Genomic DNA, 25958 nt, shown 5'->3' on the forward strand with positions numbered 1-25958 from the left:
AGTGGAAAGTTTTTGTTTTCTGTATTTCACACTTTCAACTATTAATAGAAATGTTCACCGGACAGGATGAAATTTAGACGCTCTTGACCCGTGTCTCGTTTGTATTTCACACTTTCAGCTATCAATAGGGATGCTCACGGGATAGCACGGCATCAGGACAATCCCGTCCCATGTCTCATATTGTCCCAAAGCTGTCCAGGTTCTAATCAAGATCGGACGGGACTGAAATGTCTCGCGAGATTTTTTTTTTTAATTTTCAATGAAAAAAATTGTATTACCATTTTGACTTTAATTTTTTATGTGACTTCTATTTACTTTTTTATGCTTAATATTTATTTTTTGTTGTTGTTAGAATAGATAAACAAAAATAATCTATAACAAAATTTTTTAAAAAAATATGAATGTATGTCCCAGGATAGAACAAGGCTGTCCTGCATTTTGTCCTCTCCCGGTATGAATAGCCTTAGGTACAAACATAAAACAGGGGCATTATAGTCTTTTTGTGAGATTCACGGCACTCCGCCATATCACTTTCGATTTCAACCTTCCTTATGTTCATATGTGCTTTCCTCTGCGTCATCGTTGTAATGGTACACTTCTCTTGTAAATCGACTGATTTGTGAATATGGTTATATGAATGTTTATGTAGGCTTTGGAAAAGAAGTGTTTGAACCCAATAAGGGAAAGCAAATTCTAGAAACTCGCCCTCAACATCTCTGTTGGTGAAAGTAGTGAACTTCTTACTAGTGTTAGCTGCTAAGATTGGCTCTGTACCCACTTCCTATTTCTGGTTGGGTTCAAATGAATATTGGGTTTTTAGAAATCATACTGCTTCTACGAGTTCATGTCTCTTCTAGTTCCTACGATAAATGAAGCAACCTAGAAGCAAGTTATTGTCCAATGGTACAAGATTGCTGCTATTATATATTCACTATGTAATATCCACCTCCCTATTTATTTTTCAATTCAGTTCTCATCTCATGCATAATGTGTTTCTCAATTCTGATTATTTCTCAATTTAGTTTCTTTAAGTAAATCTATTTATCATCGAATATCTGTTTTTCCTATCAATTTCAGATGTACACATTATGTGATGGACTATTATTTATATTTCTCTTTGGGAGGGACATGATTGAAAAATATCTATATCTTAAAAATCTAATTAAGACGATGTTGCCAGTAGTGATAATAAGTTGTTATAGTGTTTGGTTTATTTCAGTTTGGGCCTAGGAGCTACTTAGTTGAGCCCATTTGGTGTGTAGGTCTATATATATGGACAAGGCCCGTTGATGTATTATGATTTTTTCTCAATGAATAAGAGTATAATTCAGTATGCTGCGTGTAACTCTGATAGCTAATATGGTATCAGAGCTCGGGTCAGTCAAGATTCGTTAATACCGGTTGAGAAGGGCCCAGCAACCGGAACCCGTATTCTTCCAAATCCCTCATCTTTGACTGCGATTCAAGAATGAACTGGTAAACCATTGATGAAGACACCTACGCAATCTTTCAATCATCCCTGATTCAAGAATCATATCGCGTTTAGAGTCCCATGAATTCTGATTTGACGATGACGAGAACCGTGGGAGAAGCAAAAGGCTCCGATGAAGGAACAATCGATTTCGGGAGCCCGCTCTACCTCCATCCTTCGGATACGCAAGGCGCGTCGATCATTACTCAAGTGTTGACGGGAAGTGAGAATTATGTGATTTGGAGCAAGGCAATGTTAATTGCACTTCGAGGTAAGAACAAGACCGGCTTCATAGATGGATCGTGCAAAAGGATTGAACAAGATTCACGTCTCAAGGAACACTGGGAGAGGTGTAATGCCGTGGTGTTTTCTTGGATTTTAAACTCAGTTTCCAAGGACCTTGCGAACAGTCTCATATATCTACAAGATGCACAGACGGCTTGGGAGGACTTGCGAGAGCGATTCGACAAGGTATCTGGGTCAAGAATATTTTCTTTACACCGTGAGATTAATTCCTTGCGTCAAGGCAATCTCTCGGTATCTACATATTATTCGCATCTCAAAGAGCTGTGGGAAGAGCAGAGTAACCTTATAGCAATTCCCTCCTGTACGTGCAATACTTCTATACTGTATAGTGAAGCTGTGCAAAGGCAAAAAATGTTACAATTTCTGATGGGCCTGAATGAGGTTTATGATAATTCAAGGAGTCAAATACTCCTAATGGAACCCCTTCCGACTGTCAACCAGTCCTACGCGATGATTCTTGAAGTGGAGTCACAGAGGAACATTGCAAACATGGAGAGAGGTAACCCCATGGAAGGAATGGCGATGACAGCTAGAGGCAGAGGAAGGGGAAGAGGAAGGGGTAGAGGAGCCCCTCCACCAGAATGTGAGCACTGTGGCAAGAAGGGCCACGTTAAAGAGAATTGCTGGGAAATAGTGGGATTCCCAGCTGACTACAAAGGGTTTAAAGGAAAACAGAATTCAGAAGCAAAGGGAAGACAAAGTGGAGTGAACCGGGAGGCAGAGGCTCTCACAAACGTGTCGACTGTTTCCCCCAGCTTTACACTTGAACAATACAAACGCCTGCTGGAGCTTCTGAAGAAAGACTCTGCATCAAGTGCATATGCTCTCAGCGGTACAGGTTTGCCCATTCTTGTCTCCTCTGATATAAATCATAGTAAATGGGTTTTAGATTCAGGAGCTACCACTCACATGGTTAGTGATTTAATGTTACTAGATAATTACAAAGTTTATAATGGACCAATTAAAAACATAAAAATCCCGAATGGAGATAGGTTTTCTGTGACCCACATAGCTGATATTAAGTTTCCTAATGGTATTGAATTAAAAGATGTCCTATATGCTGCAGAGCTCCAATTCAATTTGATTTCAGTATCCAGAATTACCAAAGAATTGTTCTGTGTTGTGTCCTTTTACCCTGATAAATGCATGTTGCAAGACCTTCAGGATGGCAGGATGAGGGGGATTGATAGAGTAGTACATGGACTATATTTGTTGGAATTAGAGAAAGATTATGTTTGTGTGAACATTACTAGTGATGTGTGTTGTTCTGCTACACATGCTGATCTGTGGCTTTTACATAAGCGATTGGGACATGCTCCTGTGAATGTAATGAGACATTTAGATATTGTCAAAGATAAATCAATGCATTTCAATAAAGGATGTGATATTTGTTTTCAGTCCAAACAAACTAAACTGCCTTTCCCTTCCAGTTGTATTAAAACTGATAAATGTTTTGATCTATTACACATGGATGTGTGCGAGCCTTGTAGTGTAACAACCCCCGTAATTCATGGTAAATAAACCTTTTCAAAAGGATAATTGCTTTAAAAGGCTAACCATGGTAGGAAGGACAAACCTAATCAAATAGAAATCTACCGTAGTCAATAACAAACCAAATCTTTAATAGAATAGTAGTTACTGTTCCAGAATGGTAAAGATAGTTAATCAAATAAGAAAGGATCAACATTTGATTTTTTATGTATATATCAAATCCATCAGCAATACTCTGAAATCTCAAATACAATTAAGACCAATTGTAAATGGGCTAGGGCATTTGAAGTCCACCAAAACAACTACCATTACTGCCCATTATCAAGTGCAATCAAAATAACAATCACATATGTCCAAAAAGGGCTCCGTCCAATAGTACAAGTCTAGAATGTAGCGGAAAGGCTATGATAATGTTAACTAAAACAAAAAGGCCTTAAAGTTTGGCAATATACATCAGTCAAATCATGTATATCAAAATAGAGGCTATACTGAGTGGAAAGGAAAACTCAAACCTCGGACACCTTCCCCTTGGGACCAACACCTGAACCCTCGTCTGAAAAATGTTAAATAACCACGGGGTGGGTCAAATTGACCCAGTAACCACAATTCCAATTCAACAAGTATCCAGGGAGTGATTACAAGATAGTTAAGCGGGCAAAGTACAATTTCAAATAACATATAAGTTAAACATCTTTACAGAAAACAATATATAATAATTCAAAAAGTAACTTGCATGCATAGAACTTCATCAACCATCCTTATAACCTCCTTGTAACATCTGACAGAACCCATGGGCTATTCACACATAACAGGATTCGTCTCTTTTATAAGACTGCACCAAGCTCTCCAATAATGAGGTGTAACTCGGCCAAAAGTTACAGAGCTCATATCGGACCATGGGTTCCCTTTCCTTGGAATATGGAAAGGTGTCATGTCCCTTGGGCTGACCTTGACCCGGCCAAAGGAAGGGTGATACCGAGGGCCCTAAGAATGTTAATGCCAACCACTGGGCGCCAAGTGGCGGCTATACCACGTGGTATAAATAATCAGACCTCCCACAACTACATTTCAGCACAACCAACACAGCCCAATCCAACCATCCAATTCCATACAATTTCATATCCATAAAGTATTCTCATATTCAATAATCAAATTTGTTCAACATCAACAAGATATTCATAAGATGAAATAATTCATGCCCACTTAACTAATAAATTTATCAAAACATAAATCTTGATATAGATATATAAATTACTTTTCTACAAAAACCACCATAACACATATTGAGAACATTTATAATATCAAACATGCTTATAATCACATCAACAAGCATACAAGGTAAATTAGAAAGTGGTTACCTCAAGTTCTTGACACAAGAACTAAAAGTAGGAGGATTCAAACCCAAAAGCCCAAACTAAGCTCACTCTACAATAATAAATTGATAAACATATATTAATATAAAAAGACTAATTAATATAGCATCAGAATAGTTTATTAACTAAATCCCCATAATTGGCTTGCTTAAAAAAAATATCTTTAGAAAAATAATAATTCATCTATTCCTCCAAGTGACAATTCCTAATACTTCCCAACTCTATTTCTCTCCTTCACATCATTAATAAGAATATTTCCTTCAAATCATCCAAAAATCTCCAAAAAGTGCTTACTTTAACTCTTAGAAAAATAACCATATATCAACTATGTCTTCAATCATTATTAAAATTCTATTCCCTTCTTCCATTAATCATTTCCCATTCATTAGAATCAATAACTTATAATATTTTCCTTAATTTACTCTAAACACCCAACTTCCACTACTTAAAGTCTCTCCAAGAATCATCAACATTACTATTTCAACAACAATCCTCAAAGTTTCAGTATTGGGTCCTCAATATAACCTCAAATGAACTCAACTAAGAGATAAATTTTGAAATTAATATCATCATTAATACAAATCACCATTTCCCAACCAATCCCTAATTTACATTGCCTCAAATCAACCATCCAACTAAAATCTAAGTCATAACACTCTTATTCTAACCACATAAGCTCTATAAATATCTTATACTAAATTAGAAGCCTTAAAAATTAAAAATCTAACAAGCCCTAAAAATATTCATTCTGCCATAACTTAGAAAATAAAAAGAATGAGCTAAATAATAAAATTAGGATGAAGATGACTTACTTAGATATCTTATATGTGTCCAAGTAAAACCCCTTTCTTTCTCACACCCTCAAACTCCCTCACACACTCACTCACTCTTGCGCGGCGGCGGAGGAAGAAAGACGAGCCAGGAGTCGCGAACGAAGCGAAAGAAAAAAAAAAAGGGGAGGAGGAAAAAGGAAGTGGGCGTGCGCGACTCTTCAAATGAAACGGTGAGGCGGAGGAAAACACATTCAAATAGTGGGTCACGTGACCCACTATTTCACTCCAAATTCCCACCTCTTTTTTTTTTTTTTTTAAGATTAAGGGAAAGGGCATGGGATCAACCCTCCCTTTCCTTCAACCGAACAGTGGGTGGCCACGTGCCACCCACTTTTATAATATAATATATTATATATAATAATAAAATATAATATAATATGTATATTTTTTTTTCTTATATATATAATTTATATATTACTGAAATTATAATTTTCAAGTTATTCAATAAGATTTAATTCTAATAATATTAACTAATCTCATAACCATATAACTTAAATCCTATAATAAGATAAAGAAAAAAAAATGGGATGTTACATATAGAGTACCCACACATTCAGGTTTTCAGTATTTTCTCACTGTGGTAGATGATTTCTCAAGGGCTACGTGGACATTTTTAATGAAACATAAATCGGAAACTAGGTATCATGTTAAAGGCTTTCTTGCTTATGTTTTGAATCATTTTGGTGTTTCAGTCAAGAGGGTAAGGAGTGACAATGGAACTGAATTTGTTAATTTTGAATTAAGAGATTTCTTTAGGGAAAAGGGAATCCTACATGAAACTACTTGCCCCTATACACCTGAACAGAATGGTATTGTGGAAAGAAAGCATAGAATACTGATGCAAGTTTCTAGAGGATTAATAATACAGTCTGGTATTCCAATTCAATATTGGGGGGAATGTGTGAAAATGGCCACCTATCTTATTAACAGAACTCCTAGTAGAGTCTTACGTTTTCAAACCCCATATGAAATAGTTTATGGACATCAACCTGATTATGAGAACTTGAGAATTTTTGGCTGTTTGGGATATGCTAGTGATCTTATTAACAGAGATAAACTGCAACCCAGATTTATACCCTGCGTTTTCTTAGGCTATCCTGATAATAAAAAGGGTTTTACCTTATTAAGTCTTAAGGACAATAGTCTTTTTGTTAGTAGACATGTGAGGTTTCTTGAGGATGTCTTTCCTTTTAAAAATAAGAGTGGATGTGATCAAGCGGGAGTATCTGCATATTTCAAACAAATGTTTTATTTTGATGACCATAGTGATACTTCTCTACAGATTCCACAGATTGTGAGGGAACCTCACCAAGAAGAGCATCACAGTGTTGAAAACACTAATAGACTAAACACAAATGATCAGGCTTTAGGAAATGAAAATGGAGATTCAGCACAGTTTAGCAAGCATTCTATTAGGGAAAGGAGGCCACCTATTTGGGCTAAAGACTATGTTTGTAATTTGACTCAGTCAAAATTCACAAATAAGAAATTTGATTGCAAATATCCCATTGAAAATTATATATCCTATGATAATATTTCTCCATCATACATGTGTTATCTTTGTTCCATTGATGCTGTTATTGAGCCAACTACTTATGATGATGCTGTAACTGACAATAACTGGGTTAATGCTATGAAATCTGAAATTGATGCATAAATCTGAAATTGATGCATTGGAAGAAAATAAGACTTGGGACATAGTTCCTTTACCTAAAGGTAAGAAGCCAATTGGTTGTAAATAGGTTTATAAAGTGAAATATAAACCTGATGGAACTATTGACAAATATAAGGCTAGATTGGTTGCTAAGGGATATAATCAAACCGAAGGAGTAGATTATAATGAGACTTTTTCACCAGTGGTAAAGATGGTCACTGTCAGAATTATTTTAAAACTAGCTGCTGTAAACAATTGGTCCTTGTATCAAATGGATGTGAATAATGCTTTCTTGCAGGGAGACTTAGATGAAGAGGTTTACATGACCATACCCCAAGGTTTTAAGAACCAAGGGGGAGATGTGGTGTGTAAATTGAGAAAATCCTTGTATGGGCTCAAACAAGCCTCAAGACAGTGGAACCAAAAGTTATCACTGTCCTTGCTTAATGGGGGTTTTCTGCAAAGTAAGTATGATTACTCCTTGTATATGAAACATTATGATGATGGTTTTGTGATCATTCTAGTATATGTGGATGATTTATTAATCACTGGGAATTCTGAACAAAGAATTAATCAAGTTAAAGAGTTTTTACATGGTCACTTCAGAATTAAGGATCTAGGTGTTATGAAATACTTCTTGGGCATTGAAGTAGCAAGGTCCAAGAAGGGAATTTTGCTGTCACAACGGAAATATATACTAGATCTCCTTGCTGAAACAGGAATGAGTGGTTGTAAGCCACTCACTTTGCCCATGCCACAACATTTAAAGTTAGTGGCCTATGAAGAAGGGAGGCATCGAAAGGAAGATTTGCTCAATGAACCAGGGAAGTATAGGAGGCTGATTGGTAAATTGATTTACTTGACAATGACAAGACCTGATATTTCTTTTCCTGTGCAGGTCTTGAGTCAGTTCATGCAGCAGCCAATGAAATCACACTGGGCAGTAGCTGTGGGAGTCCTAAGATATCTCAAACAGTCACCAGGACTTGGGATTAAGCTAAGTTCAACACGGGACCTGAACTTGAGATGCTTCTGTGATTCAGATTGGGGATCGTGTGAGACCATGCGTAGGTCGATCACTGGTTATCTTCTCAAGTTAGGAGACACTCTCATTGTCTGGAAAACCAAGAAGTAGGCAATAGTCTCAAGGTCCTCGGCTGAAGCTGAGTATAGGGCCCTTGGTTCAGCTGTGTCAGAAGTTGTTTGGGTTAGAGGTTTGTTATCTGATTTAAGGATTCCTATAGAAGGTCCAGTTGATGTATATTGTGACAGCCAATCAGCCATCCATATTGCCACAAATCTAGTGTTCCACGAGAGAACAAAACATATAGAGATCGATTGCCATTTTATTCGTGAGAAAGTGACAGAAGGAATAGTAAAGCTTCAGCATGTTTGTTCTGCTGATCAGGAAGCAGACATATTAACAAAGCCAGTAGGAAAAGAGACTCAATACGGTTGCTTAGCAAGTTAGGAGCTTCCAATGTTTTCAGCCCCAAACTTGAGGGGGAGTATTAAGTTGTTATAGTGTTTGGTTTATTTCGGTTTGGGCCTAGGAGCTACTTAGTTGAGCCCATTTGGTGTGTAGGTCTATATATATGGACAAGGCCCATTGATGTATTATGATTTTTTTCTCAATGAATAAGAGTATAATTCAGTATGCTGCGTGTAACTTTGATGGCTAATAAATGAAATTGAGAAATGTGTGCCTCATTTATTCTGTAATCGCTCATTTTTTTCAATATTATGCTTAGGTGCTGAAGCAACTAATTGGACGAACCCAGTATTCTCGAAACGTAAGCTTACTAAGATCCTTATGATCGATCTAGTTTAGTTTGGCATTAAACTATTGTGTTTATGCATTACAGTGAGATAATTTGGAGTCAGGCGTAATGAAAAGATTTCTTGCCATGTCACCTTTAGGGTTGACAAGCGATGTAACTTCTAGAGAGTGGCCTGGGTTGATGGTGAAGGAGCATGACTTACTGTGAAGAAACTTCAGTGAAACTGGATGTTTCGGGTTTGGTCTTCAATGTAAGATAGATTCATATAAACAAGCAATTGATCCAGATGATAACGATATGAACCCCTTATAAGAATACAGTGGAAAACTTCATAAATACTTCTAGCCATAACTTTGACTAAGTTATCTTGGGATCTGAGATAAGGGATAAGAACTGCAAAATAGGACAAGAGTCAAAAGAAAGTAATTGTTCAAGTCTCTTCTTTTGACTGGCAAAAAGCACAGTGATAACAACTGAGATTAGCTATTACCGTCAAAGAATCACAAATGAGAGTAAATAGAGTTTCTCTTCTTCTTGACTGTTTTCAATTGACTTAATTGTGTTTCTCACTATCAGAGAAATTACAATTTACAAACTGAAATTAATTACCCTATAACTACAAGCTACGGTTAGGGTATTTTATTAATTTCCTAATTAAGTATCTACAAAATAATAATAATAATAATAATAATAATAATAATAATAATAATAATAATAATAATAATAATAAATATCTCACATATTGATCGTGGAATCAAGTATACGTTATAATTATCTGGGTCCAAGTATCAAATAATGAATTTTGAAAAATATGTCCTATGTTATGATTGGGAAACTAACTTCACTTTAATTATATATCTTCACGCCATCAGGCGAAATGATGGAGCAATTTTGATGTCTTGTGTATTGCATCGTTCCTTTATCAGGATAATCGATATTTGTTTCCAGTTTTTTGATTGGTTTGTATATTTTGCTACTTTTTTTTTCCCCAATTTTGTGATGCATTTGTTTTGGCAGGGAGCATCGATAAATATGTTACTATTGTTTGAGTGATCATGTTTGTTAGCAGCATTTATGTCTGTAAAGTTTGACACCGCATGGGCCTAATCAGTTGGCTAACCTTGTTCTATCTTGAGGCATATATGATCCTTCAATTGGGATCCATGGGATGGATTTCTTCGCTGTCCTAGAATGTCCTGGATTTCATGCTGTTCTTTGTTGTTTCCCGTCTCTGTCCATAGGATTACCATTTTTCTTCTCTTTTGCATGAGAAAATCGATATCTCTATCTCTTCCTGCATAAGGAGGAGTTCGGTAACCCCAAAATCATTTTGACAAAAAAAAAATCATATAAGTCAAAACAAAATTGATCTCACATACTTACTTTATAGTTTATACACCATAAAATAACGTTTAAAAACCTAATCCAAACCCTCTGAAATCATATTTATGCATCGGTTATTCAATAATTGTAGAATGAATAATAATTAGAAAAGCAAAATAAAGACCCAACATTAATATTTCTGTCCTTTTGATATTCATGTACCTGAAAAATACTATAGTTTGGAACATTCTCCGCTCTCTTGACTATCTTCGCCAAATTAAAGTTGAATTATCCATGTTTAAGAAGAACATCGTTGCAATTCTCTTCAAAATACCATAATTATTATTACTCCGATCTTTAATATAAGAGTTAGTTTGACTTTTAATTTGATCATAAATATAAAACCTCAATCCAGTTTGTCCCTTTTTCCCCCCCACAATAATCCTTATAATAATTATATATGTTAAAAGTTTCAGCAAATGTTAAAGCTAACACTAGATTAGTAAGGGCACTTTAACAAAGACAATGCTTATTTATTATAAATAACTAATTTAACAAACCTTTTCAATTTACGTACTCAAATTAACTAACTAGCTCTTATATTAAAGATGGAAGGTAGTACTATACATGTTGAATGCTGATTATTAGTCAAAGAAAGAAGTAGTCACTGTGCTTGTGCATGTAGGGGGTGTTTGGATGCCCTTAAAATCACTTTTCAGAAGTACTTTTTCACAAATCGAGACAATCTCCTCCACATATTTGCTTCATACACCGTAAAAGCACTTCTGAAACCATGATTTTGATCTTATCCAAACACCCCCTAAGCCTAAAACAAATATTAGAATATATTACGTCTGGTTCTTAGTATAAGAGTTAGATGACTAATTTGAGTGTATTAAAAAAATTGGTTATATTAGTCATTTGTAATAAATAAATAATGTTTTTTCAAAAATATTCTTACTAATCAAATGTATTGGTCATAACTATTATTATTACATTAAATATCTTTAAAAAAAGATAAATATGATAGAAAAATAAATTGAAATTTTATATTTAAAATCAAAATAAAAATAAAATGAGTTCTTCCATTAAGTCTTAGAATTAGTACTTCCAATTCATTTTGAGATTCTGGTTAGACTTCGCATAAATTCTCAGCACTAACTACTCAAACTAGAATTACTTTCTACGGCACATACCTTCTGAGTCTAACGAATCAGAAAGATCAGAGCGCCAACGATGGGTCTCAAAATATTTTAAATTATTGGGATGACTTGGATTTATATGTGTTGAATGCCGATTAGTCAGGAAACTAAGTTATTGCTATGCGTATAAATCTAAAATAAAGATTACGTTTTTTTTTAATAAATTAAAATAAAGATTGCCACCTACGCTTAATTACTACTGACTTGGACTACCTTTTTTTTTTTTTTTAAAGAGACTTTCCTTTGTGTTTTTTTTTTGGAAGGAAGAATATATTAATCAATCAAGAAACTTTACAAAAGTAACAGGTAACTACCAAAAAAACATCACCTGTTCTCTAATAATAAATCCAAAATATTCCTAGCTTTAAGTGTGTGTTCAGTATGTACATTAACCAAATGAGCTAAAGAGTCTGAGTGGGCGGAGCAATCCTGGACTACCTTATTCTAAACATAATAATGGGAAGCAACTTTCTCGTACGGTTTGTGTTTCTGGAAGATTAATATTTTAATCTTTGCACTTTACCTCGATTTTTAATTTGGTCCCCATACTTTTATTTTGTAGGTACAAATGCAATAATACTTCCATTCATAACAAGCCTCTTATCAGTGATCATCATCTCTAGGAAGTTACCTACTCTGCTCTTCTCTGTTTTTCCATTCAGAAACAGAGCATTTTGATTGCTTAGAATTCATCTTGTGAATCTTGCTCCTAAGTAAGTGAGAAGTTGTTATGTGCGTGTGTGTGTGTTTCTCCTTGCTCTCTCTTGTAGAGGATTCGCAGTGAGTAATCGGAGGAGAGGGTAACGGGTCATGCTTCACACTTCATCAGATTCTAACGCTATTATTTAACTTTGAGGGAAAATGGCAAGCATACCAATCCTATTATTTAACACTGTAAAAACAAAAAATATAATTACAGCTTTCATTATTTAACACTCGTACTTCGTCAAGAATTCACACACACACACAAGCGCGCACACATACAACACTTCCATTTTTTAACACAAGGATTTGATCTTCATACATTACTTAATTTTACAAACAAGGCCATGTCCCTTCATAATGATTATTAAGGGATAAAAATTTTGTTACTTTGGTCCTTGAACATAATTTCCTCCGTGCGTAGCCAGCAAAACATATCAACCTTTAACATATAGTGGCATCAATACTTCATCTATGATTAACAACTTAATTTTGGCAAATGTGAAATTTAATATAAACCCAAAATAATAATAATAAGAATACAAGTATACAAACTGGAAGCACCTTAGACAATTATTTAATGGAAACAACACAGTTGTTGAATAAAAACTTCATTTATTATATTTTTTACAACCGCGCTTTAGGGGGAGATTTCATGGTTTCATAAGTGCTTTTACAGATTACAAAGTAAATATGTGGAAGAGATTACCTCGTTTTACGGAAAAGTGCTTCTGAAACCATGGTTTTGAGTTTCCCAAACACCCCTCAAAGTCTAAACCGTTGATCACCCAATTTATTGGAATATTGTTTATGACAAAAGCAAAGTCTCATTTATTATCAAATATAATTGAACATATATAACTGCTAAAACATATATCATTTGAGAATTTAACAAAAGCATCATTGCACAAACATCTGTCCACATTCTTCATCAAATGTCAACATCACTGCCCACAGCGTATACCTGCATTAATCAAGCAAGGAAAGTAAAAAGGCAAGTTTATATTTTGAGTATATCCATGTCATTATATATAGCAGCATAATCATATTGTAGCCAATGTGTCAAAAAGACTTTATGTTTTTTATGATTCTAGTCTGCAGATATGCAGCATATTAGTGAAAAAATTGGATTAAATAGTGAAAAAAAAAATTTTTAGTGATAGAAAAGCACAGACAAATATAGCAAAAAGATACAAATAATTGAAAAAAAAAAGATGCCAGTTTTTTTGTGCTCTCTCCCTTCATATATGAGGCTTTATTGATTTCATAATAACTACTAGAGAAAAACATAGACAATAAGCAAAAAAAAAAAATCATAAAACTAACCAACCTGAAAATGATAACAGGGATAATGGACTCAACCTTCCACATATTAACACTATCCTGCAATACCAAATCATAGTATCGGTTAGCCTAAATAGATGTAATTTTGAAGAAAGACGACATTGGCATAAGCACAATATAATCAATTATCTATTTCCTTAATAACTAAATAAAATTTTTTTGAAACAATATTCGTTAGTGTGGATATATCATACGTTCATTGCGGATAGCATTTCTACCGTTTTGTTAAGATCTCCTTTATCCTTTCATTCCATCTCATGCTCTTCTATTTTCACTTTAGACAATTTTGTTGTTTCCAACACTTCTGGACAAAGCTTGATTTCAGGACATCTAATTATTTGCATCGCTTTTAATTATGGAAATTCAAAGGTGCAACTTTGTGAATAAAAACATCTTCGAGCTTGCCATATCAGTAAGTTCGATTCTCTATAGTTGGCTGATTGTGATTCCACCTTCTAAATCTTTACCGGTCTCATTCATAGCAATTTCTTCCTTCTTTTTGCAATCATTTGTCTTCAAAAATACAAGACTCACCAAACTTTTAACAGTCGAACTTGTCACTAAATGGATGAGTCAATCACATATGGATACGAGCAACATTCTCAATTTTTGAAATGAAGCAAAAGATGGTGTCAACTTGACCAAATTATTACAACAACTTTTGACGTCCATGTATGTCAGATTTTGATGAATTGGTGGTAGCTGAGAATCATCTTTCCATATGCTCTTGAGACGGTCCAAATAGGCAATGCGTGATTCCTAAAATGATGGGATTTTCACCCTAAAATCAAGAATATGGTCACGTGAGGGAAATATCTCCTCAAAGGGACAATGTTTCACATGAAGCCTTTTCAGCTTGGGAAATCTTCCTAGAGAGTTATAGGGAAAGGTTATTCTTTGATTCTGAAAGCCTTCTACATAAAGATTTCTCACTTTTGGAAAAACATTCCTTATCACTGTGATAATCTCCACATTTAAAGCCATGCTTTTGCTTGCAAAAATTACCTATAAAATTATAATTAATAAAACAATTACCATAATGAGCAGGTGACTTAGTAAATTACATCAAGAATATCAATGTTAAAAAAAACGAACCAAACCAGATCGGTTTAGATAGGGAACCAGTGAATTAAGCAGTAAATTACATCAAAATATTAACAAAATCTCCTTTCTCAATAAAATAATTCATAAAGCTACTATATAGTGTTTTTTAACGGTATTATTTTGACACTTTTTTATACTATATAATTGAGCTTTCTATATAATGCTTTATTTTAATAATGTTTCTATCTTTAGAAGTCCAATGAAAAATAAGCATTATAACATAAAAAAATTCATATAAAAATTATATTTTTTTAAAAAAAAAAGAGGAGGAAACGGGACGTCTTGTCTCGTCCCATGAACACCCCTATGCTGGAGGAAGAAAAGTCTGGGACAATAGGTTGTGTCGCCTGTAGAGTGTTAAAGACTCAAGCCATAAAGTAAAAGAGAAAATGAAAAGAGGCCAAAAAAAATAAGGGTGGGTCATGTGAAGGAGATAGGAAAAAGGTCAAAAGAAGAAAGAATTTATATTATACTTCCTCTGGTTCTTTTACACTATAAAATAGGTATTATATTTAAGATTGAAAAAGTATGTCTTAAACAAGGTTAAATATTATTTTTTTAGATTTAAATATGAATGTTTTATATATTTTAATTAAATTATATTATTTTAATAATTAACGGTTTAATTCTGTTTTGACGACAGTCTGACCTACCAACCCTTAAACCACTACCTCAACTGGTTTAGTGTTCGGTCTGGTTTTTTAAATCTTGAAGAATATTGATTTCAAGAACTTGTAAATGGATCACTCATCTTTTCCTAATATTTAAAATTTTTATTATTTCATATTAAAATTACATCCATATATTAAAATTAAAAAAAAAAAACCCTTTAAGTAAACTTCATAGCCCCCTTTCTTTACTGTGAATTAAATTTAAAAAAAAAAATCTATAATCCCCTTCGAATTCACATTTAACGCTTAGCTTTTTTTGATGGTTCTATTTAAATCAGCAGTAGAAATAGTAACTTATTTTCAGTCTAATTTTTTAAAAAAATAGATTGGGTAAAGTGATTTATGTTTAGATTGAATTTTATAAGAATTAGTTTATAAAGTAGAAAAGTTGTTTAGATTATGGTTGAATAAATAAGTTTAGTTTGTATGACCAAGATGAGTATGACTTTTATTAAATAACAAAAAATGATTAAAATATAAATTTACAAATATAATAATTTTATATTATCATAATAGCAGAAAAATTATATTTGATAGAATATATTTAAATTAGAAATACCATAAAATTCTTAAATCAAATAATGCTACCTAATTATGAAAATTTAAATTCAAATTTTGCATAGATATCAATCCAATATCAATTTAAGTGGTCGTCTTTTATGTATTAATAAAAAAAATACACAAGCAATAGGAAATAATAATAAAAAATAATTATAATAAAATCCTAAAAAATTAATTATAAAACAAGTTTCAGATATATTTTCTTACCTTAAAATTTATCATTAAATAATTCTCTCAAAAAGGAGCAAAACACATGCTATATAATTAAATATCACATGCGAGGGCATAAAGGGAAAAGACAAAATAAGTACAGTGCTGATTTCTGAACCCATCTGAGTGTTCTCAAGGACGAGTTGCACCTGTCATGAGCCCTTGGTAGGTGTTAAAAAAAAAAAGAAGGATATTTCATGTTAAAAAATTCTTCAAAAATAATAAATATAGTATGAAAAATAATACTTGTTTGAAAAGTTATCTATAATAACTTATGTTTTAACAAAAATTAACAACATTTTCATAATTTAATTACAAATAATAAGTTTAATATGAGAAATAATAAATTTAATTAAAAATTAAATATCAATTTAAGCTGTTCACTAAGTTGTGATTTAGCCATAGCCTTCCATATGATCTCGAAGTCGTCAAATCAAATTTATTATCATAACCAAGTTTTGGCATCTTGCCAAACTTTGGCCTTATCAGTTTTGCTGACATAATTGTCAATTGAACAAATTTCTAGATTAATTATTAAAAAAACCTCAAATTTGTCCTAAATAACATAAATTTATTAGTTAAACTATGAGTAGGTGTCATTCACATTCACATAAGGTAGTTTGCAACTTAGTGAATAACTTAAGTTAGTATTTAATTTTTAATAGATTTATTATTTCTCATGCTAAACTTGTGATTTATAATTAAATTATGGAGATAATATTAATTTCTGCTAAACTTAAATTGTTATGAATAGTTTTTCAATACTTGTTATTTTTCATATTTGATTTGTTGTTATTGGCAATTAAATTGTGAAAATAATGTTCATTTCTGTTAAAATGTAAATTATTGTGAATATCTTTTCAATACTTATTATTTTTCATGTTAGACTTGTCAATAGCAATTGAATTGTGAAAATAATGCCAATTTTTACTAAAACATAAGTTAATGCTAATTTTCACAATTTAGTTATTAATGACAAGTTTTCATTGAGAAATAACAACAATGTCATTCTAATAACAAAAGCCCGGCAGTATATGTTTGACAGCAACCATTTTCATTTTTTTTGTTCAAGCAAAGGAAGACTCTCAACAGTTTGATGCTTCAATCACTAGTCAATTCAAGATTTTTAGATATAAACGTCAATTCAAGACAAATTATTCCAATGTTGTTCATATTTGCGGATGTTTTAAGAAGTAAATTATGATTTGCAATTTGAGCATTTTACAGCAATTCATTTCTTGAACCCCTCCGTGATTGCATAATGACCAAGTTTGTGTTCGAGGGCTTAACAAAACTCTCATGAAACATACTACTACCTTCATTCTTAATATAAGACATTATTTGACTTTTATTTTAATTCTCAATATAAGACCTCAATTCATTGTATTTTTTTATATATTTTTTCATTTTTCTCAAAATAGTCTTTATAATAATAGTAGTTCTAATCAATATACTTGACACTTGATTAACAAAAATATTTTAAGAAAGACATCACTTATTTATTACAAATTACTAACTTAACTCATTTTATTAATTTATTTAAATTAGTTAGCTCGTTTTTATACTGACCGAACGTACTATTATTTCTTGAAGTCTATAACTTCCAGCCACTCCCCAAAACAAATGCCATGGCCCATCTACATTAATTCCGAGTATTTTTAAATTCATGGCAATCCAGTGACGTTGTTGAGCAGCGAGAAAAAAAAAAAAAAAGGGGAGAAGAAGAATAGTGTCTGGGATGCACTCCCTGCTGCCACGAACTTCCAGCATACTCACAGTCCCTTGAAATATGTAAAACATCTTCAACTCCACTATTACAGTAAGAACAAATATAAACCAACATATTCATAACAAGTTTTTAAGTGGGTTTATATCCTTAGCGATAAAAAAAATTCAAAATACAGGAACATAGATGGTAAAAGGGAAAAAAAAAAATCATGAGCGTTGATGGGTGGTAAGGAAGAGGAGAAAGAGTAGGAGAAGGAAGAGGTAAGAGAAGAGGAACAAAGAGAAGAAAAGAATGAGATTGAAAAAAAGAGAAGAGGGTATTTTTATTTTTTTTCTCAACATTTTATAATTCATATTTAAGACCTGTTTTTTGACAATAATTTTATTAAGTATTTATTTTGTAATTTATAATTTCAAGGTTTCTTTTGCGATTTTTCCTAAAAAATATTTCAAAGCTGGTAACTTTTTTATTTTCAATAGCATCATGATGTGGCACATTATGACCTCTTAGATTAATCTCAACGGCTGCAGTTTGGACGCTGGGAGTATCCTCTTCTGCAAAGGTAGGAGCAGGCAACAGATTCTTGCGTAAGCACTTGAGCGCGTGGAAGTCACAGTTTTGCACTATGAATGAGGAATTGAGCTGTTTCTTTTTTTTTTTTTTTTGGGTCAAAAAGGAATTGAGCTGTATAAATTGGATAATTCCAACATCTCTAATTTTGGAATTCGCGCCTATTAAGAGGAAATAAGATAAAAATAAAATAACTTCGATGAGCTGTTTAAGAACATAAATAATAAACATGCACCACGTCTTAGCATTGTTAGAATTTTTATGATTTAATTAATGTAACGGTATTATTACAATTTTTATTTTCGTATTATTAGCACTTTTTTTTTTGCGTCCGAGAGAAAAATCAACCCAGTAATTAATTAACCATCCAATATAAACATATTCTTAATCAACTTCTCATTTTAATTCAGTACCCCAAAAAAAAATTCTCGTTTTAATTCAGATGTATAGATCGAATACTTCCAACACCATACCATCTATACAAGATGAAGCATTCTTTGGAATGTTTCCTGATATATCTAAGCGTCTTAAATATTGAAAAGAATGATTTTATTGAAAAAAACAAACATATTCGGGTTAAGCAAAAGAAATTCTAAAGCTATAACTACGGGGAAAGTAAATTGTCAAGTTTATTAACATTATATTAATTAAAAGAATAAAAAGCTGCAAAATAGGATCCTAAGCGAAGTAAGTAACTCTTTTTTCCCCCCTTTTTTCAAAGAACAATCAACAAAGTAATTCTAGTGAAATTGATTTTCATAGCATAAGTCTGCAGTATTGTAACAAGTTAGAACAAGAGACAAAATGAGCATAAATAATTAATTTGAATACATCTTTTGGCTTTAGATATATATGCCTTGTCATCTCATCCAATTTTCAACTTTGACTTCAATTGAATGCTGCGCACTGGTTTGTTCATCCTCCAGTCCTTCACTTTCTTCTTCAGGCCCTCAGTGTTTCCCACCGGAGAAAATCAAATATCCAAGCTGTCTCCCAACCACATTTACCCTATAATCCTAAATCTTTTCAGCAACAGAGTAATGCCGCCAATTAAAACGAATAATAGAAAAGATATATATGTAGCAATATAATGATGCTAGCAAATTTAATTTGTTTCCCACGTCCTTTGAGATGGACACTGATATTTATTTAAGTGAGCTCTCTTTCTTTCTTTTGCTTTGGAAGTCAATATCAAGAATTGAAGAGAATGAATAGAGAAGTTTACACCAACTGAAAGTCAGAACGAAGGGGAAAAAACAAAAAAAAAAAACAAAAGAAAAGTTTAGTTAGCAAATAGAGGACTTGTAAAATCAATAAAACAAGAGTGCCGCATGCACCTTATTTTAAATACTACCTCGATTCTTAATATAATAGCTAGTTGATTAATTTAATTAAATTAAGAAAGTTTGTTAGTTGATTAATTTAATTAAATTAAGAAAGTTTGTTAAGGCATAAAGATTAAGGCATACATATATCGAAACTAGAATGCTTGAAAAATGGAAACATGGAGGCACCAATGGCGTACGATCAAATCCGGTAATTTGGGATTGCGTTTTAAATGAATGTTTATGTAGGCTTCGGAAAAGAAGTCTTCGAACCTTGAGTCAAATCAATGTCCATAAACTCGTCCTCAACATCTCTGTTGGTGAAAGTAGGCTGTGATCGTCTCACTAGCTGTACTAAAGTTGGCTCTGTACCCTCTTCCTGTATTTCTGCATGGGTTTAGATGACATATTGGATTTCCAGAAACTAAAATGCTTTGGCGAAGCATGTGTACACATATGATATTGCTTTATGTCAAAATCTTTCTGGGAGTTCATCTGTCTGCTAGTTCTTATACATGATAACTCATTCAACGAAAGCATTACATCAATTTTGAATGTAGCAACCCAGAAGGAAATTATTGTGTAATCGTACAAGATCACTATTATATAATCACTATGGAAAATCCATCTCCCTATTTATTTTTCAATGCAGCCTGTCAAGTGTAACATAGATATTTTGTTAAATAATTTATATTGTTAAGAGTTAGTTACAGTTTGTTATGTAGATAGTCTCCGGCTCTCTAGCTCACTTTTGTATATATATATTCTTTCCGATCAATAATAGAATTAGCTCATTCTTTTCCAATATCCAGTTTCATGGTATCTAGAGCCAAACACAAGCCCTTTCTTGTCTTTTCCTATCCTCCCTCTCTCCTTCCTTTCGGTTTTCCCCTTCCTTGTTTCCTCCGCCCCCTTTTTTTTCGATCGCCCTCCTCTCCTCCGATCGTCCATGGCGACCAACTCTGATCCATCAACCGATCAATCAAGCCCCTATTACATCCATCCGAGCAAAAATCCCGCTCTTGTCCTAGTCTCTCTGCCGCTTGACGGTTCCAATTACCACGGCTGGTCCCGTGCCATGAAGATGGCTTTATTGTCGAAGAACAAGTTGAAATTTTTCGATGGCTCGATTTCTCGCCCCTCAGCTTCTGACAAGATTTTTCCAGCATGGGAACGGTGCAATAACTTGGTTCAAGGATGGTTAACTAAGTCACTCTCTCCCACGATTGCTCGAAGCACTCTCTGGTTTGACACGGCAACCAAAATCTGGAATGATCTCAAGTCGAGGTACTCTCAGTCTGATATATTCAGGATCGCCGAGCTTCAGGAAGAAATTTTTAGTCTCAAACAGGGGCCTCTCACTGTAAGTGAATACTACACTCGTCTCAAAATACTCTGGGATGAGCTCTCAAATATACGACCGATAAAATCCTGCACCTGTGGCTCCAATGAGAATGCTCAAACTCATCGCGAATAGGACTATGTCATCCGCTTCTTAAAGGGTCTCAACGAGCAATACGGTGGAGTCAAGTCACAAATTATGCTTCTGGATCCACTTCTGTCCATTAATCGGGTTTTTTCTTTAATTCTGCAACAAGAGAGAGAACTTCATCCCTCTCTATCAGTACCTGTCGATTCCAAAATTTTACTGGCTAAGGGACCACAGCGTCCCCCCGTTAAGTCTTCTGGCGGATCCACCAAACAATGCTCTTATTGTGGCAAACCGCGTCATACAGAGGAGACATGTTACAGGAAACATGGTTTCCCTCCGGGCTTTAAATTTCGATCCGGCTCTCCTACCGTGGTGAACAATCTTTCATCTCAAGAATCTGGTCATGTTCAAGATGCCAACTCTGCTAAGCCTCCCCTGCTGCCTACTCCTAATACTGCTTCCGTCTTGCCACATTTGTCCTCTGAGCAATATCAACGACTTCTGGCCTTGCTTGCTTCTCCTCAGCCTGCCTCCGTAAATCATCTCTCCACTTCCCCTCTCCCACTGGCTACAGGTAAATGCAATTCTTTTTCCTCCACTACCATAGTTACTTGGATCATTGATTCAGGAGCTATTGACCATGCTTGTTCTTCTTTAGAATTTTTCACATCCTATCATTCTATTCCCCCTATTCAAGTTAGTCTACCCACCGGTTCTCATGCCACTTCCACCGTATCTAGCACTGTTACAATTTCTTCATCTTTGGTTCTACATAATGTTCTGTTTCTCCCTAATTTTTCGTTTAACATACTCTCTGTTTCTCAGTTAACCACCTCCACTAACTGTTTCTTCTTCTTTTCATCTTCTTGGTGCCAGATACTCTTACTCAATCCTTTTCTGATAATTGGTTCAGCTAAACAAATTGAAGGGTTATACTTGCTACATGCAGATATGTCTCATTCCCACTCTCGTTTTTCACCTCAGATTCATGCAACCACTACTTCCTCTGTTTCAGATAGTACTCTTTGGCATTTATGTCTAGGACATATTTCTCATTCTGCTCTTTCCATTTTACATAAACAATATAAGGATATTTCCTGTATTCCCCACCCCCTTCCATGTGATACTTGTCATTATGCCAAACAGAAACATCTTTCATTTCCTGTACGCACAAGTTCTACTAATAATATTTTTGATTTGGTCCATGCGGATATTTGGGGACCATTTTCCATTCCTTCTGTCCATGGTCATAAATATTTTCTGACCCTTGTAGATGATTTTTCTCGTTACACTTGGATATTTTTGATGAAAACCAAATCTGAAACTCGCACCCACATCATTAATTTCTTTGCTTTGATTCAGAATCAATTTTCCACTTCCATTAAAATCCTTCAGTCTGACAATGGTACTGAATTTTGTATGACTGATTTTTATACATCAAAGGGTGTCATTCACCAGACTTCTTGTGTTTACACACCACAACAAAATGGCATTGTTGAACGAAAACATCAGCACATCTTAAATGTTGCTAGGGCTTTAGTTTTTCAATCCAACATTCCTTTATCATACTGGTCTTTTGCTGTTTCACATGCTACCTACATCATTAATCGTCTCCCTTCCCCTGTCCTTCATAACTTCACACCCTTTGATAAGCTTTTCAGTGCACCTCCGTCCTATTCTCATTTCAAAGTGTTTGGATCACTCTGTTTTGCCTCCACAGTATCTCCTCATCGTTTGAAGTTTGATTCCAGAGCACACAAAATGTATTTTTCTTGGATTCCCATCAACCTCCAAGGCCTTCATTTTACTAGACTTACACACTAACCAAATCTTTCAATCTAGGGATGTCATTTTTCATGAGCTTGTCTTCCCTTTCAAACCAGATTCTGTCACTTCTCCCCTCTCTCAACCTATTTTACCTTCTATCCAACCCTCCTCATCTCCTCCAGTTGATGATTGCTCCATTCCATCAACTTCTACCTCACTTCCAGCCCCTCACATGTCATCCTCCACCATGCCTTCGCAAGACACTCCATCCTTCTCTCAGCATCATTCTCCTCCTTCTTCTTCCCCTTCATTTGACATGACATCATCTCATACTTCTGTTTCTCCACCAGTAAGAAGGTCCACTCGTTCTCATCACCCACCTACATATCTGCATGACTATCACTGTGCCCTTATTACTTCTAATCAATCATCAGAAAAGACTTCCATTCGTTATCCTTTATCATCTGTTTTATCATATTCTTGTCTTGCTCCTACCTATACACGTTTTGTCTTGGCTGTCTCCACCACATCTGATCCAACCACCTATAATCAAGCAGTAAAACATTCTCAGTGGAGGGATGCCATGAATGCAGAAATCAAAGCACTTGAACAGAACCACACTTGGGTTCTCACATCTCTACCACCCGGTAAGAAATCCATCGGTTGTAAATGGGTTTTTAAAACCAAGTATAAAGCCAATGGTGATATAGAACGACATAAGGCTCGTCTTGTTGCAAAGGGTTACACACAAACTGAAGGTTTAGACTATTTTGATACATTTTCCCCAGTTGCAAAAATGACTACTTTACATATGTTACTTGCCATTGCTTCTACCAAAAATTGGTTTCTTCACCAGCTAGATGTGAATAATGCATTTCTTCATGGTGATCTCCATGAAGAGGTGTACATGGATCTTTCAAAAGGATTCATAGCCCCTAGACCTGATATGGTTTGTAAGCTGCAGAAGTCATTATATGGCCTAAAACAAGCAAGTCGCCAGTGGTATTCAAAACTCTCTTCTGCCTTATTATCTTATGGTTATCATCAATCCTCTTCTGATCACTCTCTCTTTTACAAAGCTGCCAATGCTTCATCATTTACAGTTATCTTAGTCTATGTTGATGATCTTATTTTAGCTGGAAATGATATGAATGAGATCAACTCCATTAAGCTGCAACTTGATCAGGCTTTCACCATAAAAGACCTTGGTGAGCTTCGTTACTTCCTTAGAATTGAGCTGGCACGTTCAAAGCAGGGCATTTTTCTCTCACAAAGGAAATTTGCTCTGGAACTTCTTCAAGATACAGGATACTTGGCATCCAAACCGGCTTCAACTCCAATGGACCCTCATCTCAAGCTGTCCAAAGATAAAGGAGTACCACTGGAAAATTCTCAAGTATACAGGAAGCTAATTGGGCGTTTGCAATACGTCACCACCACACGTCCCGACCTTAGCTTTGTTACTCAACAACTCAGCCAATACATGTCTGACCCAAGAGACATCCATCTTCAAGCTGCTCACAGGGTCCTACGATACATAAAAGCCTCTCCTGGTGCTGGTTTATTCCTTCATTCAGATTCTGATTTAAAACTGAAAGGTTTCAGTGACTCTGATTGGGCTAGCTACATTGATTCTAGGAGATCTGTGACTGGCTTTGCTATATTTCTGGGTTCATCTCTTATCTCCTGGAAAGCTAAAAAGCAAATGACAGTATCTCGCTCCTCCTCTAAGGCAGAGTACCGTGCTCTAGCTTCTACTACATGTGAACTTTAGTGGTTATTGTATCTTCTGAATGATTTTCATGTTTCACATCTTGCTGCTGCACCATTATACTGTGACAATCAATCTGCTCTCCAGATTGCAGCTAATCCTACATTCCATGAGAGAACCAAGCATATTGAACTGGATTGTCACCTTGTTAGAGAAAAACTACAGGCTAAAGTCATCCATCTTCTTCCAGTCAAGTCTGCTGATCAATTGGTTGATGTCTTTACCAAGCCACTGCATCCCACACGCTTCCATGAACTCATTTCCAAGCTTGGCATGAAAAACATCCATGCTCAAGCTTGCGGGGAGGTGTCAAGTGTAACATAGATATTTTGTTAAATAATTTATATTGTTAAGAGTTAGTTACAGTTTGTTATGTAGATAGTCTCCGGCTCTCTAGCTCACTTTTGTATATATATATTCTTTCCGATCAATAATAGAATTAGCTCATTCTTTTCCAATATCCAGTTTCACAGCCCTCATCTCCTACGTGAGGTGTTTCTCAATTTTTGTTCTTTAAATAAACCAATTTATCATCAGATATCTGTTTTTCTTGTACACTTCATATGAAAACTCGTAGAATAAGTTACTCACTCTGTTCTTCTCTGTTTCTCCATTCAGAAACAGAGAATTTTGATTACTGAGAATTCATTTTTTTTAATGTGTTTTTCCTTGATCTCTCTCGTAGAGTATCAAACTTCATATCTCGGCAACCACCATAAACATCTCCTGCGACGTGCTTTCAAACCGGATATTTATTCCGATAGGAAATATCATAAAAAAGTTTCAAAGTAAAACTAAAATTAAATAGTTCGTTACTTGTACCTTAGTCGGTTCTCGCTTCCACCTCCAAATAAAATCATAGCAAGGGAGCTTAATGTAGAACTTCAGAATCACAACACACCAATTTCAAAGTCTTCATACATCAGAGTAGTACACAGTAAAAGAAACCGTGCCTTAAAGTAAAGTTTTAACCAGGGTCAAGTCATTAGTCAGCCAATTTACCGGGAGGAATATTGTTTGTGATTAAAAAGAATCTCGTTTATCAAATAATTAAACATATATTTAACTACTAAAATATATAATTTGAAAACTGAACAAAAGCATCATTGAACCAACGTCTATCTACATTCTTCAAGTGTCAACATCATCGCCAACAGCACCTAAATGAATCAAGAAAGGAAAAGAAGAAGACTACTAAGACTATGTTTAAATTCTAGGTATATCCATGTCATTAGCTATAGTAGTATGACCAATTTGAAGCAAGGCAAAGATAGCTCCCCTGTTTCACCCCTTAATATATGAAGTTGTTCTGTTGGTGTTACAATAACCACAACTGGA

The sequence above is a fragment of the Neltuma alba genome, unplaced genomic scaffold (genome assembly GCF_004799145.2).
Source record: "Neltuma alba isolate B1F8T4 unplaced genomic scaffold, ASM479914v2 tig00011574_pilon, whole genome shotgun sequence".
Taxonomy (NCBI): domain Eukaryota; kingdom Viridiplantae; phylum Streptophyta; class Magnoliopsida; order Fabales; family Fabaceae; genus Neltuma; species Neltuma alba.